Consider the following 22,548-nt stretch of genomic DNA (forward strand, 5'->3'; position numbering starts at 1 on the left):
TTTTTGATAATACATTTTCTCATTTACAATATCCCATCTCCGTATAAAAACTAAGTGTAAAAAAAATATTAACAAAATATCTCATTTACTTATTTATATAATTTTTGTTTTGGTTCCCACTCATCCCCAAGTCCTTTGTCAGCAGACATCTTTTGATTTATCACCATTTACCTACAATATGAATCTCAGAATAGACATTTGACAATCATTTTAGGTAAATTATCAGTATGCAAACATGATTAAAAGAAACTTACATACTAGCAAAACTGATTCATGGAGGATCCTATAGCAGAGGCATTAATTAAAATATCTGATCTGGGGCCTGAGAGATAGCATGGAGGTAAGACGTTTGCCTTGCATGCAGAAGGATGGTGGTTCAAATCCTGGCATCCCATATGGTCCCTCGAGCCTGTCAGGAGCTATTTCTGAGCACAGAGCCAGAAGTAGTCCCTGAGCACTGTTGGGTGTGACCCCCCCCCCCAATCTGAATCTATAGTCTTTCCTGTAACATAGAATCATTCTAAGTCTACAGTATTTAAGAAGAGGAAAATAAAACTTCCTCAAATGCATGACAGCTTTCTAAAAGCTAAAAGTGATTTTCTCTTTGGAAAGAAAAATTCAGAAAAAAAGTCACTAATTGGCTTGGTTCTGGCTCCTAAGTAACATAAGAAAAATATAAACTGTGGCCCCATTCTTCCACTTGTTTAGAATATAAATAATAGAGAATAAACACTGTTGAAAATTAAACAAGTATAAGACTATAAACAGATATTTCTAATTCATATGATCTTTTTTTTTTTTTTTAAAACACTCGGGCAAGCAGGAATGCTATGGAATAAGGCAATAATGGACACAGACCCTAAGGAATTTAAAATTTGAGGATTGTAAAGGAGATATTTTCAGGGAGGAAAAGGTTTGGTGGGGAGTTTCATGTAGTTCTCTTTAACTATAAAATAAAGACCCTCTTATGTAAACTCTGATATCTCACTAAAACCAATTAAAAACAAAAGCAAACAAGACAAAAGAAAAATTTAGGCAAGGGAGATGAGTGTTGGAGAAATACTTAAGGAGAACTAAGAAAACCATATTCTAAGATCTGTCACTGATATCAATGATATCACTGAGCATGTCATGTATCAAAAAGTAGATCATCTCTCCATATCCAACCCATAACACAATCACTCATAATCATTTTATAGGATATTTTTAAGATCTCCTATATCTGTGTCTCTACTTCACTCACTGAGTTATATTAACTCTTATGATCAGCTCACCATTTTGACTTACTTCTTGAAAGCAAACATTAAAGCAGGTGCCTCATCAGAGCCTGGAAAATCCAATTCTGACCCTATAGATATGGGAAATGGACATAGAATTGATATCAGCAATATCCAGTACACAGATTATGCTATGAGCAAGAAAAATTATTCCACTGGATCTTTATTTCTTCTTAAAATTTCTGATATGGATTTAGCTGTTCCACTAGATGAAAGGGTAAATAGCACTCCAGGTAAGTTTTATTTTTCCCTGTACTCTTGAATTTTAACTTCATCTGCTAACCAGTCTTACCAGCCTAATCCTATTTTTGTGGCTTCCTCTCTGATTGTGCCTTGGGCTGCCTATTCCTATAGCCCTGTAGGGTTCCCAGTGATCTTGTTTCTGAGTGCAAAAGCCTTTTGCCTTTGTTCAGTGGAATCTGACTCTTATAACTGCTGTCTCCTCAGGCTGACACACACATTTTTCTATTTGGGCCGATGTGCTTCTGTGTGATCCACAGTAGTTTATGTGTAGCCTCAACCTGTGCAGCATTGGGCCTTTCTTTGTTCTCACCATACCACTATTTTTTTAAAAAAAAAAATTTTATCTTTAGGATTCTATTTTCAACTTAAAAAAAAAAAAAAACTTTTCCAGACTTTGAGGGTATTCTTGCGAAGTCTGAATATAATGATAAAATGGATGTAAAATATCCTTTATACCCAATATGACTTAAGGCATTTGTTTTCATTATTATTTTATTTATTACCACTAATAGAGTTTTAATGACAGATGGGCTTAGTTCAGAGTTTAAGAAACTTACTTAAAATGTGTTAATTGTTTCTTGAGCCAGACCCAGCAGTCCCCAGCGATTTATTTTTCTGACTCTGTACCAAGATCACTTCTGATAGGATTTGGCAACATTTTTAGGTGCTGAGGATAGATTCCAGGTCAGTTGTGTTTGAGGCAAATATCTTACCCATTGTGCTCTTAGGCTAAGAACCTTTATTAAAAATCCAGGTAATCTACATTTTTTACATTTTCTTCTGTGTGACTTATTGTGTTGATCTGCTGCCACTTGTAAGACAAAATAAGACAGAGTACTGGGGGTTTTGCTGTTGCATACTTTTTAAGAAATTTGTTGAGTCCACTTTAACATTTCATTATTGTGAAATATAGGGATAAAAATATATGCTATAAATTTTTGGAGGACTTCCTTATCATCATAAATATTCATTAATTTAATTTTAGGATTTTCTGCATCACATTTTGGGAAGAACAAGATCCTTCTACAATTCAGTACACCTGAGTAAAAAAGGTTATTATAATCAAACCTGAAAAAATGAAATCTCATTAGGGGCCAGTGAGATAGCACAGCGGTAGGGCATTTGCCTTGCACACAGCTGATCCAGGATGGATGGTGTTCGAATCCCGGCATCCCATATGGTCCCCCATGCCTGCCAGGATCGGTTTCTGAGCGCAGAGCCAGGAGTGACCCCTGAGCACTGCTGAGTGTGACCCAAAAAACAAAAACAAAAAAATTAAATAAAACCTCATTAAAATTTGACCCTAAAATTTGCCAGAAAGAAAGTACAAGTAGATGTTTGCTTTACAACCTGCTAACCCACATTCAAACAGCCCCAATATGCTTCCATGAATCCCACGAGGAATTATCCAGGAGCACTGAGCAAGGAGTAAGCCATAAGCACAGCCAGGTGGTTAAAAAAAATAAACTGCCCCTCAACACTACTAATATGGAATTAATAATCATTATGTCTACAGATTGTATTACTACCCTACCACCAAATAAAAATTAGTACATGAGTATGCCAACTTTTACACCAGAAGTTCCAAATGTATTTGACCTATGTCTCTTTTGAACAAAAAGAATTCCACTGAATGTACGCTGGAAATCTACTATAGTTAAGTGAAAAAAAGAAGATGTTCTCCGAGTGTCCCTAATGCTATCACTGCTCACCCAGGTTCATTTCACAGTCCTCAGAAAATAGTATCATACACAAGAAACAATAAAACTATATATACTTATGAGAATGAATGCTTTTCCCTATACTTATGGGGCATTATTGGACATGTCCAGCAGTCCTCACTGAATATTCCTGGCTCTGTGCTCAGGGATCACTCAAGGCAGGCTTCAAGGAACTAAATTGGGTGCCAGTAATCAAACCAGGTGACTGAGGTAAGTCAAGTGCCTTAACTTTTTGAACTATCACTTTTGCCCATACCCTTTAAAACTTTATTTAGCTAAAACTTCGTGGCATATGTATAAAATAAAATAGTATTACCAAAATCACACAAAATAAATTTTATTAAATTTAAGAAGAGGAAAGAGAGGATAAAGAGGTATACATAATATAAATACTATCAGAAGTAGTTCTAAATGGCAACATGAATCAAGAACTAAGGATCTTAGAGAAAAAAATGTTCTTAAGGAATGATAGGAATGATACTACTTGAATTGCATTTTGATAATTAAGCAATGATTTTTTTCAGAAAGAAAAGAATGTAGAATGCATTTTAGAATATGCCCAATAAAATAAAACTAAACCTTAGTGTATAAAAAATATAAGAAACCATTGAGTATAATATGGGGAGGTATTATGGGAGCAGAGGCAGTTTTGGACTATGGAAAACCTGGAAACAAAGCAGTCAAATTATCAAGAATACTAGATAGTGTTTCATGAACAGTAATTTAAAAGAAAATTAATACCTGGTAGTGTTTAGCATCAAACTGGTGGCCTTGCACATGCCAATCTGCACACTGGCTCTCTGAGCTTGCTTATCTGCTTACCTGTAAATTATCTGTATGTCAAATCCTTTGTTGGGTATTTGTGAATCCAAGAACGGTCCCCAGAATGAGAAATTACTTCCCATCCCCTTGTCCCTTTTCGGGGGAAGACCTTGGTAATATTTATCCACAGCAAATAATAATCCACACAGACAAGAAGGATAGGGTGTAAAAGATTGGGCAAAGAGAGCGAGAGAATCCTCTTGCAGCCTGCAAACATCTTTCGCAAAAGGACCCCTCTCCCCTGTCCATCAAGCTATTTATTGCCAACTCCACAGCGCCCCCACCTGGAAGGGCTAGGTGGGGCAATAGTCACAGAACAATCCTAAGGAAATATTTTTATATACAACAATTCCAAGAATAATCTTATGGAAACTTTTTCATATACTACAATTCCCCCTTTTTTTTGTAAAGAAACAATAATAATGTACAGAAGTAAGTAATATTTTTTATAATTGTAAAAAGAACAACTAAGCAATGGTAAAAGAGTGGCTGTTTGCATAAGTGCATCACTGGAAATAGTATAGAAAAAAATTTTTAACCTAACACAGGGTGTTCAAAACCAGAAACAGATGTAAAGGAATCAACTACAAGCTCCAGAGTAGAAAATATCTACAGCATCCAAGATGAACAATTCGGAGTAAGTATTCCCTTGGAAAAGCAGAAGTCGAATGTGAATTCCAAGATTCAGGACCTAATAGGCCATAGGGAGCTCCTGGGGCAATCAAAAGCCCGAAAGTAATTTGGAGACAGAGATCCATAGATGAGATGCTCACAAGGCTGCGTAGCAGGTGAGATAAAACACATTTTCCATTCCTGTCCAGCTTGAGCAGAAGAAAGCCCATCTTTGGAGGCAGTGAATTAGGCCCCTATTTTGAAGGAAGAGGCACACACACACCCTGCACAATGGCCGCCATAGTAAAGAAGATCCATAGGTATTTGAACGCAATCCAAGAGGAGTTCTAGTCCAGTCAGAAGTTCATAAGAGGTCTGAGAATGAAGAACCATGTACGGCCAATTATTTAGATGGGAGCTTAAGTTAAAAACCAAAACAAAATGCTTAAGGCAGAGAACCTCCCTGTGTAAATGAATAAATTGAGGGTCCATCCAAAATGGATAAAACCTCCTTTTGCACCTGCTATTTTTTCCAATGATGCGCCCATGAAAAAGGCCAAAATACCAGACAGGATTACAATCTAGTAACTTACTTATGACAGTATCTAACCCCTAACCCAAAGTAACAAAAGTAAAACCTTAATGAAATACCACATCAATTTTGAGAATTAAAAACTAAAATGTAAAAACATTAATTACAGTAATAAAAGTGTAGAATCAAATATCTTTACAGGATTACAATTATAAAAACTACAAGAGCTGAAATTTCTACTAAGTTCAAAAACCACTCTGAAATGATAGGGAGTCCAGAACTCCCAAAAGTCCGACCAAAGATACTTGATGAGTCAGGGAAAGCAGGTTGTAATTTGAAGCAGGATACAGCACTGCAACAGTTTACTATGTCTTTCTCAGTCCGAGATCAGGAGGCTTGTCATTGTGGGTGATGATTTGCACATGATGATTTGCATATGTGAAGGGATTCCTGAAAATAGAATGTTAGGGACTAGGAAAAAAGAGGGAAGGATAAGGAAGAATAAATTGGGGAAGATAAAGTCAGGAAAAAAGAACTATATACAAAACATGTAAGGCATACAGACACACAGCAAGACATACATAAACATATTTCACAAAAACATGGCCACCACTCACTCATACTTACCAAAAAATGTTTGCTGGGAAGGATCCCAAATAGAGCAAAAGGAAAAAATTCAGCTGAATCAACAAAAAGCGCTTTAAAATACAATAGCCGGCAAACAGTTTAGATGAATATCTTCAAGTTCACAACAACAACAGATATATTTTAAGGCATGGTCGAGTAAATCTGAAAGAGAATTTCATGCACAATACGACCAAGGAAACCAATAATACAAGTAGAGACCAGTAATTCTATCGTAATCATAGATGATGAGCACTGTAAAGAGAGTCTACCTAAAAGGTATTGTTATGTCAAAATTATGAATTCATCTCCATCTAGAAGCCTAAATTGAGGCAAATAAAACAATGCTGTTAGAGTGAAAGAGTGAAAGTTGTTAAATGAGTATATCTCAGTATATTGCTATATAATACCCTTAATATGATGAGAAGCTTTCTCTCGAGTGAGCCTGGATCAATAGTGGCATTAAGACATAAATACATCATACAAGCAATCACAATGGCGATTCATCATATTCAATCCTATTCAGCAGTAGTATCTGTGAAATGAATCATAAAGCATTAATGAAAACTGACAAATAAAATAAATAATTATTAGGTGTTTATAGTAGATCTCTGAGAAGTATAAAACAGGATGTATGCTGCTGTGGATTTTACCAATGCAATAGGAATTTTCTTGATCTTCTTGTCATCAAAATTGATCCAGTGTTGTCTTGAGTCAATATTACAGTATGATGTACAGTGTCCAAAATGAAGTTTACCAAAATGGTTAGACACTGATGATAAGATGTATTTTTCAGTTTTGTGACTTATTTCCTGAGTGAATTCTGCTAAGTTGAGGTCTTCTAAAGGAAAATCCACGTGAGTAGTTTATTAATTTGTTTGCCATCAAAAGAAAAACGTTTCATATGAATTATTAATACTGGAGGTAATTTCCATAAGTATGTCCTCTTCAAAAAGTCCCTTTTAGTGTTGCAGCTGTTACAATGAATTCTATTGTTATCTCTCAAATCTTCTTTAAGAATTCAACGAGGCATTCTTGCAAGGTACATTTATCTGTAGGCTTGATTGCCAAGGACAACTGAACAAATGTCTCATATACCTCAGACTTTTGGTGACATGTGAGACACTGTAGTATAGATTTGAACTGTCCTTGAAAGAGGTCATATATAAGATATTTGTGAGCCTCTTGGTGTTTAGGCCTAGATTGTTCATGTTTTTCATTGTCTATCAGGTGTATAGTTTTATCTGCCATTAAGTTTTCAGTAAGCAAATCCTGATGTAGTCCCTCTATAAGAAACATCAATAATTCGTGAGGATCCTGTTGGTTATGTCCAGCAAATTGGTCATTAAGTAAACCAACTGTTGCTTTGAAGTGTTCAGGACTGACATTCCTATGACATCCATTTCCCATGATTTTGATGAAGTAACCAAATTGTTCTGCTAATTTACCTTTATGTCCGCTTGGATTTTCTTTGTTAATGTCTTTTTTAATAATGATCTTGATAAATTACAAGCATTGTAATATTGGGTTCATATAGCATGAGTTACCTAAATTTCGTAATCCAGTAAATGCAGGTTTCTGTTTCTCTATTTGCATTCTGAATGTTAGGGTTTCCTACTCTTGTCTTCAAGGTATTGGGTGTGAACTTTAACCCCTTGTTTACTTTCCTGGAGGCCACAGCAGTGTTACAATTGTCAGTGTTCTGAGCATTTTGTATTTGATGTGGGGGCAAGCTTATAGTCCCAGCAACCTGATCATGGTGGTTTGTGTTAATTTGATTTCTGATGAGGCGTAAAGGGACCCAAAATTTCTTGGGGGAGGAGGGTTGTCATTTGTACCAACATATGCATATCCCCTTCCTCTCAGAAGAAGATATCCAGCGATCCATTTTTCATCCTCTTTGAACCAAACCTGTGTATGTGATGTTTCTTGTCACTGAATATCTTCTTTAAAATGTCTTTCCCCAGCAGTGTAAATTTTCCCTTGGGGTAAGTTTAGACAATTTAATGTGAGAAGAGTCAAAGATAACAGCTCAGTAGGTGCTAAACCTCTTTTTCTATTCATTTGTAATTGAGTTTTTAGCGTCCTGTGGGCCCTTTCCACAATGGCCTGTCCTTGGCAATTGTAGGGGATTCCTTTCAGATGTTTTATGTGCCATTCTTTACAAAAGAATTCAAAATTTTTGCTGATATATGCGGGCCCATTATCAGTTTTAATGGAATATGAAACACCCATAACTGAAAGGCATTGTAAAAGAAAACCACAAATCGCCTTAGACTTTTGGGAAGACATAGGGATTGCCCAAATAAATCGAGAATAAGTGTCCACCACCACATGAAGATAAGGTTTCTTTGGAAATAAATCTGTTTGAGTTACATACATTTGCCACCATTCATTAGATTGTAAGCCTCTTGGGTTTGCTCCTGCTATGTTTTTTTTGCTAATGGGGCACATATGTCGCACCTTTCTATAATTTCTCTAGCTTGCCTCCAGGGAATCTGGTAATTTACATGTAAGCGGTGAGCATTTGTGTGTAGTACTGTATGTTCTTCTGCAGATGACTTGAATATAGGCATTGCCAACAAATCCGCAGTTTTATTTCCTTGAGCCATTGGCCTTGGAAGACCTGAGTGGGCTCTAATATGCGTAATGAAGATGGGTTCAGTTCGTTTTTGAATAGCTGTTGTAATGTTTTTAGTAAATTCTGTATGATTGGGCTATGAGCATTGAGAGAGGCCATGGCTATCACCGGACATAAATTTACCACATACAAAGAATCAGAAACGACATTTATGGCTTCAGATACATTTTCTAATAGGTAAATTAACGTTGCTAATTCAACTTTCTGTGCAGACTTATACTTGGTATCTATAGTTATTTTCATGTTTTCTCCAGTTATTCCTCCCCTCCCCCCGCTTGACCCATCTATGTAAAAAACCTTTGCATTGGGGATAGGAGAGTCCCTAACAATCGAAGAAATAACAAACTGAGTCCTTTTCAAAAAGTCCCATGTCTTTCTTGATGGATAATGAGAGGAATTTCTCCTGTGAAATCTGAAAGGGCCCTTTGTAAAGATTCATTAAGAGGCAATATTGACTCAATTTCCTTTTTTGGTATTGGCAATACTAATATATCAGGGTCAAATCCTAATAAAGATATAGATCTGAGTCTTGCTTTGATAATGAGTTCTGAAATTAATTCCAAATAAGATATCACAGACCGAGGCTGTTTGTTATGTAAAAACACCCATTCCAGAGGACCTGCCTGTTGCATCAATGCCCCTGTAGGGGTTTCTTTTGAAAGGAAGATTAATAAAGAAACCATCTCTCCCGGGATGAATCTTGAGAGAAATGATTGTTGCAACTTGTTCAAGAAGATGTCCAATTCATTTTTGGCCTCTGTAGTTAAATTTCTAGGGCTGTCTAGGGCAGGATCACCCTCCAAAGTTTTAAACAAATTAGACAGTTCTGCATTTGGGATTCCTAGTGCAGGCCAGAGCCAATTCACATCACCTAAAAGTCTCTGAAAATCATTAAGTGTTTTGAGGTTCTTTTTTGATGGAGATTTTTTGTGGATGTATAGACGTTCGGTCCAAAATAAAACCCAAGTATTGATATGGTGGCATAGTCTGTATCTTTTCTAAACTATTTTCAGTCCTGCTGTTTGCAAACAGTCAATAACAAAATAATACACTTCCTGTAGATCTGTTTCATTATTCATTGTGATAAGAATATCATCAGTATAATGAAAGATCATGGCCTGAGAAAATCTTTCACAAGAAGGGCTCAAAATCTTATCTACAAAAAATTGACACATTGTTGGGGGAATTCAGCATGCCCTGGGGGGAGGACAGTCCATTGGAACCACTGCAGGGATGGGTATTGTTGATAGAAGAAACTGAGAATGCAAAACGGTGTTAATCATCTGGGTGAATAGAAATATAGTAGAAGCAGTCTTTCAAATCAATTATAATTAGTGGCCATTCCTTTGGGATAACTACAGGTGATGCTAAACCTGTTTGCAATTTTCCCATAGGTACCATAGATATGTTTACAGCTCTCAGATACATCAACAGTCTCCATTTTCCAGACTTCTTTTGTATGGTAAATATAGGCGAATTCCATTGAGAAAATGAAGGCTCAATATGCCCTAATTTTAGCTGTTCTTCCACTAATTCTTTTAGCACCTTTAATCTATCAATTTTAAGGGGAACTGACCTATCCAAATTGGTTCATCAGATTTCCATTTTATTTTTATCGGTGCTGGGTTCTTTCTGGCAGTGGCCGCTACCAAAAATTCTTAGTTTTTATTTCAAGAGAGGTTCCAGACTCTTCTGGAGCTAATGGGATGTGGAATTCTGCCTTCCAATGTTTGTGTAGGTCATGGCCCCACAGGGAAGGTGAGAATGGGCCCACATAAGGTCTAATTATAGCCTTTTGATTTTCTGGGCCTTGAACTACCATAGTCCTTTTACTTAACAGACAGGAACTTAAGCCTCCCACTCCTTCTAGCAAGTATGGAATTTTTTGTAGAAGCCAATTTTCTGGCCATTCTTTATCAGAAATTACAGAAATTTGAGTCCCTGTGTCTATCATACCATTAAAAGTTGCCCTTGTAAGTGAAGTTTAATCATTAAGTTTTCATCTTTAAATTTAGTAACCAGAGCAACGAGTGGGTTATGGGCAGCCCCTGGATCTGTGCTTCCAAAACATCCAATTCATGTCTTATCTGAAGTCCCAAATTTGACATACGGCACTATTACTATCTGGGCAATTGCCTCTCCCTTTTTGAATGTCCAAATAGCCGGTACGGTAATTACTACAATAATTTCTTCCTTTGAATCTGAGTCAATGACACCTGTGGTTACTGATATACCCTTTACATTGAGGGAACTTCTGCCCAAAATCAACCCCATTGTATCTGGGGGTGGCTGGCCCACAATGCCAGTTTTTAACATATAAGGGCATGCTCCTGGGTAAATTGTAATGTCCCCTGGGCAAGTTATGTCAAGCCCAGCACTCCTCTGTGTCACATGAATTAATTCGCTAATTGTGAGAAAACTTGGGCTGGGCTGGGAAGAATTATGGTTTGAGGAATTTGCCCCTGATTTGCATGGGCCTGGGGACTGGCCCTGTAGGCATTTCCCTGCATCGGAAATGTGGGTCCCTGAGGAGCTTGATTTAACAAAAGACAGCAATTTCTTTTGATATGGCCCTGTTTTCCACAATGATAACAGAAGAATTGTCTCCTGGGTGTAGTGTTAAAACCTGTCCCTGTGTTATTATTAGGGAGATTTCCAGATCTGCAATCTTTTGCCCAGTGGTGACCTCTCTTGCATTTTGGGCAGAGACCAGGCTTCCGGGTGGCACTTTGTCCCCGGGGGTAGAAGGGCTTTGTTCCCTTAGTGATTGCAAAGGTTTGCACCAGATTTCGGTTTGCTGAAGAATGGGGTATATCATAAACATTTCTGCAGGCATATAAAAAATCATTTAAGTCAGCGTTGTCTTGCAAAGAGGCCAATATCAATTTGCTGGCCGAATTCACATTATAATAAGCCAAACTTTTTTCTAAATATTTTCTAACCTGCTTATCTTTGATTTGTGTTTTCAAAGCAACTTTAAGTTTAGCTACAAATTCGATATATGACTCATGGGGACCATGGGAAATTCTTAAAAAGGTTCCTGCACCCGTGCTGTTCATATCAATTTTTTCCCATGAAGATACTGCAATATCTTTAATTATGTTTAAGATTTCCTTAGGTAAAGCAGCTTGTGCCTGAATATCTGCATATTGATTTTCTGCCATTAATAATTCATATGAGAGATTGGCCCCTGCCACTTGCTTTTTTGTTCCATCCAGGCTATATAATTTGGATTTCACATCCTCCGTATATAACATCTCCCATTCGGTTCACTGTTTAGATGGCAGGCATATTTCAGCTAATTTTTTTAAATTCATGCAGGGTCCAAAGTGATTTTCGACACCAAAGTCTTAGCATCTCCAGACAGTATGGATAAGTTGGCCCAAAGTCCTTACATGCTTTCTTAAACCGTTCCATGTCTTCTATTTCAAGGGTTCATAAATTGGTATATAGCTGTCTGTAACAGAACCAAGGCTGAATTAGCAGAAGTACTCTGCACCGGGCTCTGAGCCTTGACATGTGGAGCACTAGCCTGTGATTCATCATCTGAGTCAGCACTATTATGTGATTCCATTCTGTGTATAGAATCCAGACTCACTTGTGGACTTAGCACCGGGGGTTGGTCATCAGTGTTAATATTTTGATTTGGGCCCTGAGTTTCTAAATTACGTTTCTGAGTAGATTTTTTTGTTGGGAAAAATGCCTATATTTTTGATGATGGTGGTAGATTCATCAGCCTGGAGTTTCATCGGATAGGTGAAACTTTGGCCTGGAGTTTCATCAGATAGATCTCCTTATTATCCATGCTGGTCTTAGCCTCACTTTTTCCACACTTTTTACTTCCTAAATACCAGCCAATACCTATGCACACTATAACAGTATTAGCAAACACAGAGATTCCACAAACTATGACTTATGGAGACAACACAGGCGAGACAAATATTTGAGTATAAATTTTTGTTTGAACTATAGACCACAACCATCCAAAAGCAATGAATTTTCCTATCATCGAGCCTATTCATTTTAAATAGTATGGAAATATCCACTTGACAAAAGCAGAACCAAAGAATTTGTAACAAGGTGGCACAATCAACGCGGCTGACCATAGAAGCCATCCAAGGATCTCCAGAGGCAATTTCCAATAAAGCATTTCACTTACAGTTATTGAGGGTCCAGGTCCACCTGTTGCAGGTGCCATTTGTAAATTATCTGTGCTGTCAAATCCTTTGTTGGGTATTTGTGAATCCAAGAACAGTCCCCAGAATGAGAAATTACTTCCCATCCCCTAGTCCCCTTTCGGGGGAAGACCTTGGTAATATTTATCCGCAGCAAATAATAATCCACACAGACAAGAAGGATAGCGTGTAAAAGTATGGGAAAAGAGAGCGAGAGAATCCTCTTGCAGCCTGCAAACATCTTTCACAAAAGGACCCCTCTCCCCTGTCCATCAAGCTATTTATTGCCAACTCCACAGCTCCCCCCACCTGGAAGGGCTAGGTGGGGCAACAGTCACAGAACAAACCTAAGGAAATATTTTTATATACAAAAATTCCAAGAATAATCTTATGAAAACATTTTCATATACTACACTTACTTATCCAATACTTTAAATGACCTGTTTTCATTCATAATTCTGGACATAAATAAGTGATACCTTCTTTCAACTGTTTTTTATTTATTAACTTTTTGGGAGTTTGGGCCACACCCAGTGATGATCAGGGGTTACTCCTGGGTACTCGCTCAGAAATCACTCCTGGCTTGGGGGACTATATGGGATGCCAGGAGATCAAACCTCACTCTGCTCTAGGCTATCGTGTGCAAGGCAGATGCCTTACAGCTTGTGTCACCACTTTGGCCACTGTTTTTTATTTGTATATTATTATACTCTTTGGAATGTCTTAGAAGAACAAGCTAATTTTCTTGTTCTCTGGAGCAGAGTGATATAGTACTACTTACAAAAACAAACAAAACATATTAAACTAACAAAGCATTTTATAGCTTTTTCTCTGATTTCTTATCAACTTTGACAATTTTAAAAGTAAATCTGTTTCTAAAATAGCAACCTACATTACCCAGTTTTCCTTACAAGAACATACGTATTTTTAAAGGTTGTGCTGTCCTTCACTATGTTTCTCTCTTTCACCATTCATTCAACAAAACCACACCTTGATTTCTCTGATGAGATAAAATTATTTTATGTTTGCAGCCATTATGCAATCATACCTCCTTGAAAACACCTAATTCCACAGAGCTATTTAAGTTTAGAAATGATTTTTAACATTCCAGCCTAATTTTTTGGGTTTTAGAGAAGATATTAATGGAAGAGACAACCATTTAAAGCATAAGAGCTTTGTTCACACTTCATTAGATATTTTTAATGGCCATTTTGTTTTATGGCTTTTGCATTCCTTTTGAATTTTATCTGTCTGGCTTTTATTAACCATGAATTTAGAATCTCTCTGCCAAGAAATCTTGCTGAACAGAGTTTTCACCTAACTTACACATTTATTATTTCTTTTTAATTTTATTCTAAAATGAGGCTAAATTTGAAAATTGATATCAAAGTTTAATCATTTTAAGAACAGACACTGACCGTTCAGCCTTAACTCCTGGATCCCAGACATAGATAGGACAGAATTCTCTGCAACAGTTCAAGGAATCAAATCCCCTCCAGGGCATTTACAACGCTCCTCTGACACCAACATAAGCCAGTCCTAAATTGATAACCTGACAAGGAGGAAATGGGAACAACTTGATCTAAGAGCAAGTTGTCCTCCCTCATCAGCTATCGATAAGACAAAATCAGAAAACAGGTCACCTTTTGATATGTGCAAAAGCCAAGATCGCTATATACTGGTTGTTGCAACCAAGACTGGACAGTACACATCCAGGGAGCAACAACAACAACAGCAACAAAAAGCTCTAGCCTAGCTTTTGGAATACGATCTGTTCAACAAACAAGAGCTCCAATTCCAGAAGGTTGACTGAGACAACCGCAACTGATTGGGTCTTACAGAAACATAACAAAAGACTTTATCCCAGGCTCCAGTCTAGGAGCAACATAACGACCAAGAACACCAACTACAGAAGATGGATTAAAACGACACTGAAGAAACATAACTGCTAGAACCACAAAGAAAGACATCATAAACTCCATTCCCTGAGCTGCACAGCCACCAAGATCTCTAGAAACAGAGGTCTGATTTTACCATCCAAGACAAAGCAGAAGTCTTCCACACACCACAAAAGCAACAAGGGGAGAGTAAATGATCATGCAAGGAGTCTAGAGTTAATCCCATGACAGTATACTTCAGGGGTGGAGAAACCCTGTATCTCCTAGGTCAAGGGAATTCCCTCTACAATAACCCCAATAGTTACTGTGCCTATGCAGGAGAATAAAGAAAAGGAGGGGAAAAAAAGCACAAAACAATCATTTTCCCACATGTTTATTTATCGATTGATTGATTTTTTTTGACGTCTTTATTTTGGTGTGGAGATTATGGTTGATGTCTCCAATATTATTTTATTTTATTTTATTTTGTCTTGTCTTTCTCTTTCTTTTTGCATTCGAGCATGAGTTGATTTCAGAACCGAGGCTATTGTGTGGTGCCTATCTTTATTGCTGTAGTGCTCACTGGTTATTTAATTCAATAACTTTTTCTGTATTGTTGTAGTATTTCAATTACCTTTTTCACATCCTCTCTCAAACTGAGGTTGGAAGCCTCTAGAGAGACTCAGCCCATTTTCAGCATATTTGACTTTTGACTTCTTTTTTTTCCTCTTATTTTGTACTCCATTCTACTACTTTTCTTGCCTTCAAACAAAACCACATACCTCGATTTTTCTAGCTCTGCTTCTTAAATAGAAGGGAAAATGAGGGTTCCAGGACCAAACAGATATGTGATCACTAATAGTAAGCCAGACAAAGAGGGGTCCACCTACTCTAGCAGCCCGGGGGATGTTGGTGGGGTATATGGGTTGCAGAAAGGGAACTGGAATGGGGGGAGGACATAGTTGGTGATGGGTATTCCCCTGACTCAATGTTAATATGTATCTAAAATACAACTGTGAAAGATATGTAAGCCATTATGGAAAAATATGTTTTTAATCAGAAAAAAAGAACAGGTAATAGAACTCTATTAATCAAAAAATATATCTTCTTTCTACAATTGCATATAAATAAACTTTGGCACAGTATAATAGTAATTAATTTACTTTATGTCCAGAATAGTATGACAAAGGACAGCAGAAAATTCTTATAACTTTAACGAAAAGTGATTTATCAAAACAAATTTAAAGTTCTGATAAAATCAACGAGATACAAATTGGTCTGTCATTCCATACAAAAACTTCAATTTTATTTATGATAAGCCAATTACTGTATTTGATTATTACCAACTATTTCTAAATCTACAAATGAAGTAATTTATCAATTAATGTGACATAATTAATCAAACTTAATGCACTATTACTCATCAGACTATTAACTATGCTTTGTATAGACAGTTATTTTTCTACCTAAAGAAATACTCCTTCAACACAAGGTGATTCTCCAAGATTCCTTTACATTATTTTATTTTCAATCACTGCAGACGTTGGTGCCATATGGGTACCTGATACATTACTCCTGTACCTCTGTTCATGGATATTGGCAAAATTGTGATGACCAGTGACTAATGGATGAATTTATCATTTTCTGTCATTTACATATAAAGTTACAGAAAATATATAATCTATAAAGAAGTGACTAAGCACAAATTATATAGAAGAGTCTTGGATCCTGATGAATTTTTTTTCTCCCTCTCTTTTTAAAGGTGTACAGGACTTACTCCTGACTCAGAAATTATTTACAGGACTTTAGGAACAACATGTGGTGCCATGGATCAAAGCCAGGTAGCTTCATACAGTTAATTGTCATACCCACTGTACTACTGTTCTGGCCACCAATGGTTTTTGCTTAAGTCTGAATTCCTCTAAATACATTCTTTTTGTTTGTGAACAATGCTCACAATACCTGGAAAAATTCAAGGGGGATTCTCAGCCGTGTCAGTAATTCAGTGCAAGAACCTGAGCCCTGTAGTACTGCTATTAACTTGGTCACCCTCATAATGCTGCAGGCCTTCACAGCTGGACTCAGTGATGCTCAGAACACCATTTTGTGCCAGGAATCAAATCCAAGTCAGATACATACTAACCATGTGCCCTAATATCTGTACTACTACTATTACTACTTTCCTGTCTCTCTTATCACATACTGTAGTTAATTTTAAAGTTTTTCTTAAAAAATCAATGAAAACATAGAAGCTCAAAATATGATACATAAGCACTATCAGTTGGAAAGTCAGATTTTAATATTTTAAATGTAGTTATAAATTGCATTAAATAAAACCTTTATAAATATATATAGAATAAAGTTGATATCAAAACAAACACTGAAAAAAGTTTTGTTTTGAAGTTGCTGTGAGCCATAATATTAACCCCTGTCAATCCATAATCCAGTCAATCCATAATTCAAGGAATAATCCCAAAGAGTAACTACATTTGAATATTGGGCTCTAAGAAAGAAATTAAAGTTAAATGAGTTATAAGAATGAAGCTATTATAAGATTAGTGAGATTCTCAGAAGAGATACCGGAAAGAGCCCTTTTTTTCCAGGCATGAGTACAAATGCAGGGAATTCCATAGGAGGGATCAATGAGGAGCCCCCAAATGACCCCTCTTCAGCATCCAATCAGAAACCATAATCTAGAACATCCAGCTTCCAAAACAGCATGGATAGGTTGCTTTCCTTTTTCTTTCTTTCTTTTTTTTTTACTCTTTTTTTTTTATTATGAGAACAAAGATGCAAAGAAAGAGGACAAGGTAAAGTTACAGTAGGAAGACAATCACCCATAAAGAGAATTCTCAGAAGAAATCCTCTTGCTGACACCTTAATTTTAAACTTTCAGCCAAAGAAAATTAAGAAAAATAAAACAAAACCCATGTACAATTACTAGGTTGCTTTGCCCATCATGGAATTTAGTTATTGGAGTGAAGGCATTCTCTATAGAAGGATTATTATATGAATACACATGAAACACACCCCACATGAAAAAATGAAAAGCAGAAAGGAACACATGTTAAGTGATGTTACATAACAGAAGGAGAGAAAAAGTGCAGCATTTAAGACTTTCATCCATATAATTACAAAGAAAATGTAGTCTAAAAATTATTGAACATGCTACTTTTGAATTTAGAAATTCAATCTGGAAAATAATTTCTAATTTATTTTTTTTACTTTAAATAGTGAATCTTAGTTCTAAGCACATTCTTTCAGAATTATGCCTCCTCTCTTTCACTGGTGAAAGTGGGATGGTTGCCTCTAGTTCATTTTACTTTACTTTTGTTTAAAGGCTAGTTATTAATAATAAAGACAGAGGCTGGAGCGGTGGTGCAGCAGTGGGGCTTTTGCCTTGTAAGCAGCTGACCTAGGATAAACCACAGTTTGTTCCCGTGGTGTCCCATTCAATTCCGCAAGCAAGGAGCAATTTCTGAGCACATAGGCAGGAGTAATCCCTGAGCATCACCGGGTGAGGCCCAAAAACCAAAAATAAAAAAAAAATAGTGGAGACAGTTTCTCATAGTATATAGTGGAATATTTGAAGCAACTCAGCTAAATAATAAATTTGAAGTGGAGCTCAGGAATAGAAGAAGACTCAGTGGATGTTTTTAAGGTTCATTTCTTGTCAATTAAATATACGTATATAGAATCAAACAAAACATGTTCATATATCATATCATAAAATGACATCTCTAAAGAGTCAGTCCAACTTTCATTTTATTAATAATATGTGGTACATTAGAGTTCATACTGCTTGAGGATAGCTATTTAAAATCTGCACATTTAATCTTCCAGTGCATGAGCCAGCTGTTTCTGGTTTCATTACCCATAATGAGCCAATAACCATTATCTAAACTGCTATTTTATTTGCTATACCAACAAATAATAGAGTAAAACAACAAAATTTCTTATAAGCGTGTACTGAAAATATACTCTTTTTCTAGTAAAGTGTTTTGCCAAAAAATCAAGTTTTGGTTTATCTGTTTAAAGGTGAAATTTAAGCAACAATACTAAATTGTTCACATAAATCCTCCATATAAGAAACTGATGAGGGATATAAAGATAAACAAATGAAAGGAAACACCTCAAATTAATTGGTGATTAGGATACAAAGACTCCTCATGGAATGAGAGAAACTATTCACTGAATACCCATCAGATGAGGATAATATCTTGATATACAGGACACTGGGAAAGCTCAAAAAGAAAAAAATCATTTAGCCTATCCAAAAATGGGGAAAATAAATGAATCAATATATTTTCAAAGAAGAAGTATAGACTGCCAAAAGCACATGAAAAAAAATGTTCCATATCATTTATCATCAGGTACATGAAAATCAAAACAAGGTATCATCATCTCACACTACAGAGTCTGACACACATTACAAAAAACAAGGCCAATCAGTGCTGGCACTGATGCAGGGAAAAGGGATTCTTATTCAATGCTGGTGGAATTTTAAATGGTCTAGCCTTTTTTGGAAAACAATATAGATATATTCCTCAAGAAACTATAAATTGAGTTTTTATATGCCCCAGCAATACCACTCCTAGAAATAAAACACAGGAGATCAAAAATGCAATGTAGAAAAGCCCTCTTCATTCTTATGTTCATCACAGCACTACCTAGAATAGCTAGAATCTGGAAACAACCCAGGTACCCCAGAACAGATGAGTGACTAAAGAAAGAGTGGTACTGGGGTCGGAGATATAGTATGGAGGCAGGGCGTTTGCCTTGTTTGCTGAAGGTTGGTGGTTCAAATCCAAGCACCCCATATTGTCCCCCAAGCCTGCCAGGAGCGATTTCTGAGCATAGAGCCATTAGTAACTCCTGAGCGCTGCTGGATGTGACCCAAAAACCAAAAAGAAGAAGGAGGAGGAGGAGGAGGAGGAGGAGGAGGAGGAGAAGGAGAAGGAGAAGAAGAAGAAGAAGAAGAAGAAGAAGAAGAAGAAGAAGAAGAAGAAGAAGAAGAAGAAGAAGAAGAAGAAGAAGAAGAAGAAGAAGAAGAAGAAGACAGTGGTACATCTACTACACCATGGAAATACTATGTAGCTGTTAGGAAAAAGTGCAGTCATAAAATCTGCTTATCCATGGAGGATATGGAGAGTACTATGCTGAGCAAAATGAGTCAGAGGGAGAGGAATAGATACAGAATGATCACACTTATTATGTATATATAATTATGTATATATATATACACATACATACACACACACACACACACACATATATATATAACATGGTAATAGTATCCAGAGACAATAAAGACAGGACCAAGAGAACTAGTACATGGTAGAAAGCTTGCAATGAATAGTAGTTAGGGTAGATGATAGTTGTGAATAATCACTCTGGACAAGAAGTGAGGACTGAAAGGAGATCAAGTGATATGCATAATATGCTTTCAGTAACAATATTGAAACCACAGTGACTAAAAGACGATAAAAAGGAGCAAGAAAGAGGAAGAGAGAGAGGAGGGGAGAATGTGTGTGTGTGTGAGAGAGAGAGAGAGAAGAAAAATTTTTGACCTAGAAGCAGGCAGGGGGAGAATGGGAGAGAAAATGGGGACATTAGTGGTAGGAAATGGGCCACTGTGTAAACAAAAAACTCACAACTGTATTATAAATAACCTTCTTAAGTGGTGTTTAAATAATTAATTAAATATAACAAATGTATTGAGCGAAGTGCTTGTTACTATCTTTCAAAAGTCATTTTGATAAGTGTAGTTATGCTCTACTCCTGAATTTTGGTTTTAAAGGCTTTGAATTGTAGCCAGTCAGAAAATTATTTTTAGAAAATAAGATATTTTAAATATCACAATGTCCATCAAAATTTCTTAAATCTCTTAAAAACCATTTATCCAATATGAAAAAGTAATTTTGTAACCATGTAATGGAAATAAAAATATATAGCCTGCACAATTTACACACACAAATAAAAAAAAACTGTAATGTAAAAGATTTTACCACTCTATTTTATGGATGCTTAGAATTAACTCGGTGCTAAAAATGCATAAACTTTGCAACCTAAATATGAATATAAAACTGTAGTTTTACTTATCAAAAGCTCCACATAATTAGTGGACTTACTTGGGATTATTTTGTCTTTATAAAATCAGGATAGAAAAGAAAAAAAGCTTTTACACCATGATTGATTCTACCCAGGAAATATTTCCATTTTAAAAATATTTTACAAGATCTCCTGATGCCAATCACACCAAAATAGAAAAGCTTCTGTTTGGTTTTATTCTGTATGTCATGAACTTTAGACTTGAGAACAAACAAACGTCAGTACAGATTCCACCTGCGGCATCTTAAAACTGCAAACAATATTTTAAATAAAATCACAGAATAGAGAGACTTTAAAGGACTAGGTGGCAAGTTTATATAAAAGGTCAGTAGGCAAAGTAATTTTTTTCCTCTTCTTTAAAGTGGAAACTAAAACTAAAAAACCCTTAAGGGCATTTTAGAGTAACCATCCAAAATATAAGCAGCAGCTTGACCTGTTACTAACCAAAATCTTGACCAAGTTTATAAAACACAAACTTTTTATTTAATGTCTTATGTATTTATTTAAAAATAATTATTAAGTTCTCGCTTCGGCAGCACATATACTAAACTTGGAACGATACAGAGAAGATTAGCATGGCCCCTGCACAAGGATGACATGCAAATTCGTGAAGCATTCCATATTTAAAAAAAGTTATTAAAATATGTTTGATCATTTAAATTCAAATTATCACTCCAAAAAAAAAAAAAAAACTCCAAAGATCATCTAGGGGCCGGCAAAGTGGTGCTAGAGGTAAGGTGTCTGCCTTGCAAGAGCTAGCCAAGGAAGGACCACGGTTCGATCTCCCGGCATCCCATATGGTCCCCCAAGCCAGGGGCAATTTCTGAGCGCTTAGCCAGGAGTAACCCCTGAGTATAAATGGGTGTGGTCTGAATAACCAAACACACACACACACACACACACACACACACACACACACAAAGATCATCTGAAAATAGATGACTAATGAGATACATTTTCTGGATAAGCAGTGGTTGATACACATTCCTGCGGATATCTGCACTCTGGTTCCCTGGTGACAGTTAACACTCATATCTGCCAGGTATGGGGTACCACCTGGAATTTCTACAAACTTCCTGAGAAAGCATCTAACTTGACCTATTTGCACTTGGAGTCATGTATTAAGCAAGGAGGGTTATTATATGAGTCTTTTCACCTCTAAAAGTCTAACTTCAAGAGGAATGGCAAATAAACAGGTGATCTTATGTTTAGTGTAAAGGAAAGGATATATACAATGTTCAGTGAAAATAAAGACTTGAGATATTGTTTCCAGAACTGAATAGCCAAATATCTGAGCTGGACAAAAAGGGAACTAGGGTGTGGTAAAAGTATATTGCCATTCTGTGCGTGCCAGTATGTTTATATGTGTCTCAGTGTATGTTGTGTTTACATGACTAAGTATCATTCTTTTTTGTTTGTTTGTTTTTGGGTCACATCTGGCAGCACTCAGGGGTTACTCCTGGCTCCATGCTCAGAAATTGCTCCTGACAAGCTCAAGGAATCATATGGGCTGCCGGGATTCGAACCAATGACGTCCTGCTTGAAAGGCAAGCACCTTACCTCCATGCTATCTCTCAGGCCCTAAATATCATTCTTAGCACTATTGAAAAACAATAAAAATAAAGTTGATTTCCTTATTAATATGAATTTTAAAGTAAAGAAGAGTAGCTACATATTTTTGGATGTATTTTGGTGGGTAGAATTAATTTCTTCATTCTGTAAATTGGTATTACAATTTGTCCCTTCCACTTTATCTAAAACGTCCCTAAATTTTTACAGGAAAAAAAATGTATATTTTGTTTAGCTCTGAGGTCAAAATATTAATTCGCAGAGGTTACTCTCAGCTTGCTTACTCTTCAGGACTGTCTCCTGGTAATGATAAGAGTACAATAGGCAGTACTAAGAATCAAACC

At 36.4% G+C, this 22,548-nt stretch overlaps 1 protein-coding gene and 1 non-coding gene across 2 annotated transcripts in view; one reads left to right on the forward strand and one right to left on the reverse strand.

Moving 5' to 3' along the window:
• Positions 1-22,548, reverse strand: part of RIMS1 (regulating synaptic membrane exocytosis 1) — a 577,010-nt gene that overhangs the window by 435,988 nt on the left and 118,474 nt on the right. The window lies entirely within an intron of this gene.
• Positions 21,156-21,262, forward strand: LOC126015126 (U6 spliceosomal RNA). Its single transcript, XR_007498021.1, has one exon. It is a non-coding gene; the product is annotated as a U6 spliceosomal RNA (small nuclear RNA).

Source organism: Suncus etruscus, chromosome 7 (genome assembly GCF_024139225.1).
Source record: "Suncus etruscus isolate mSunEtr1 chromosome 7, mSunEtr1.pri.cur, whole genome shotgun sequence".
NCBI classification, from domain to species: Eukaryota; Metazoa; Chordata; class Mammalia; order Eulipotyphla; family Soricidae; genus Suncus; species Suncus etruscus.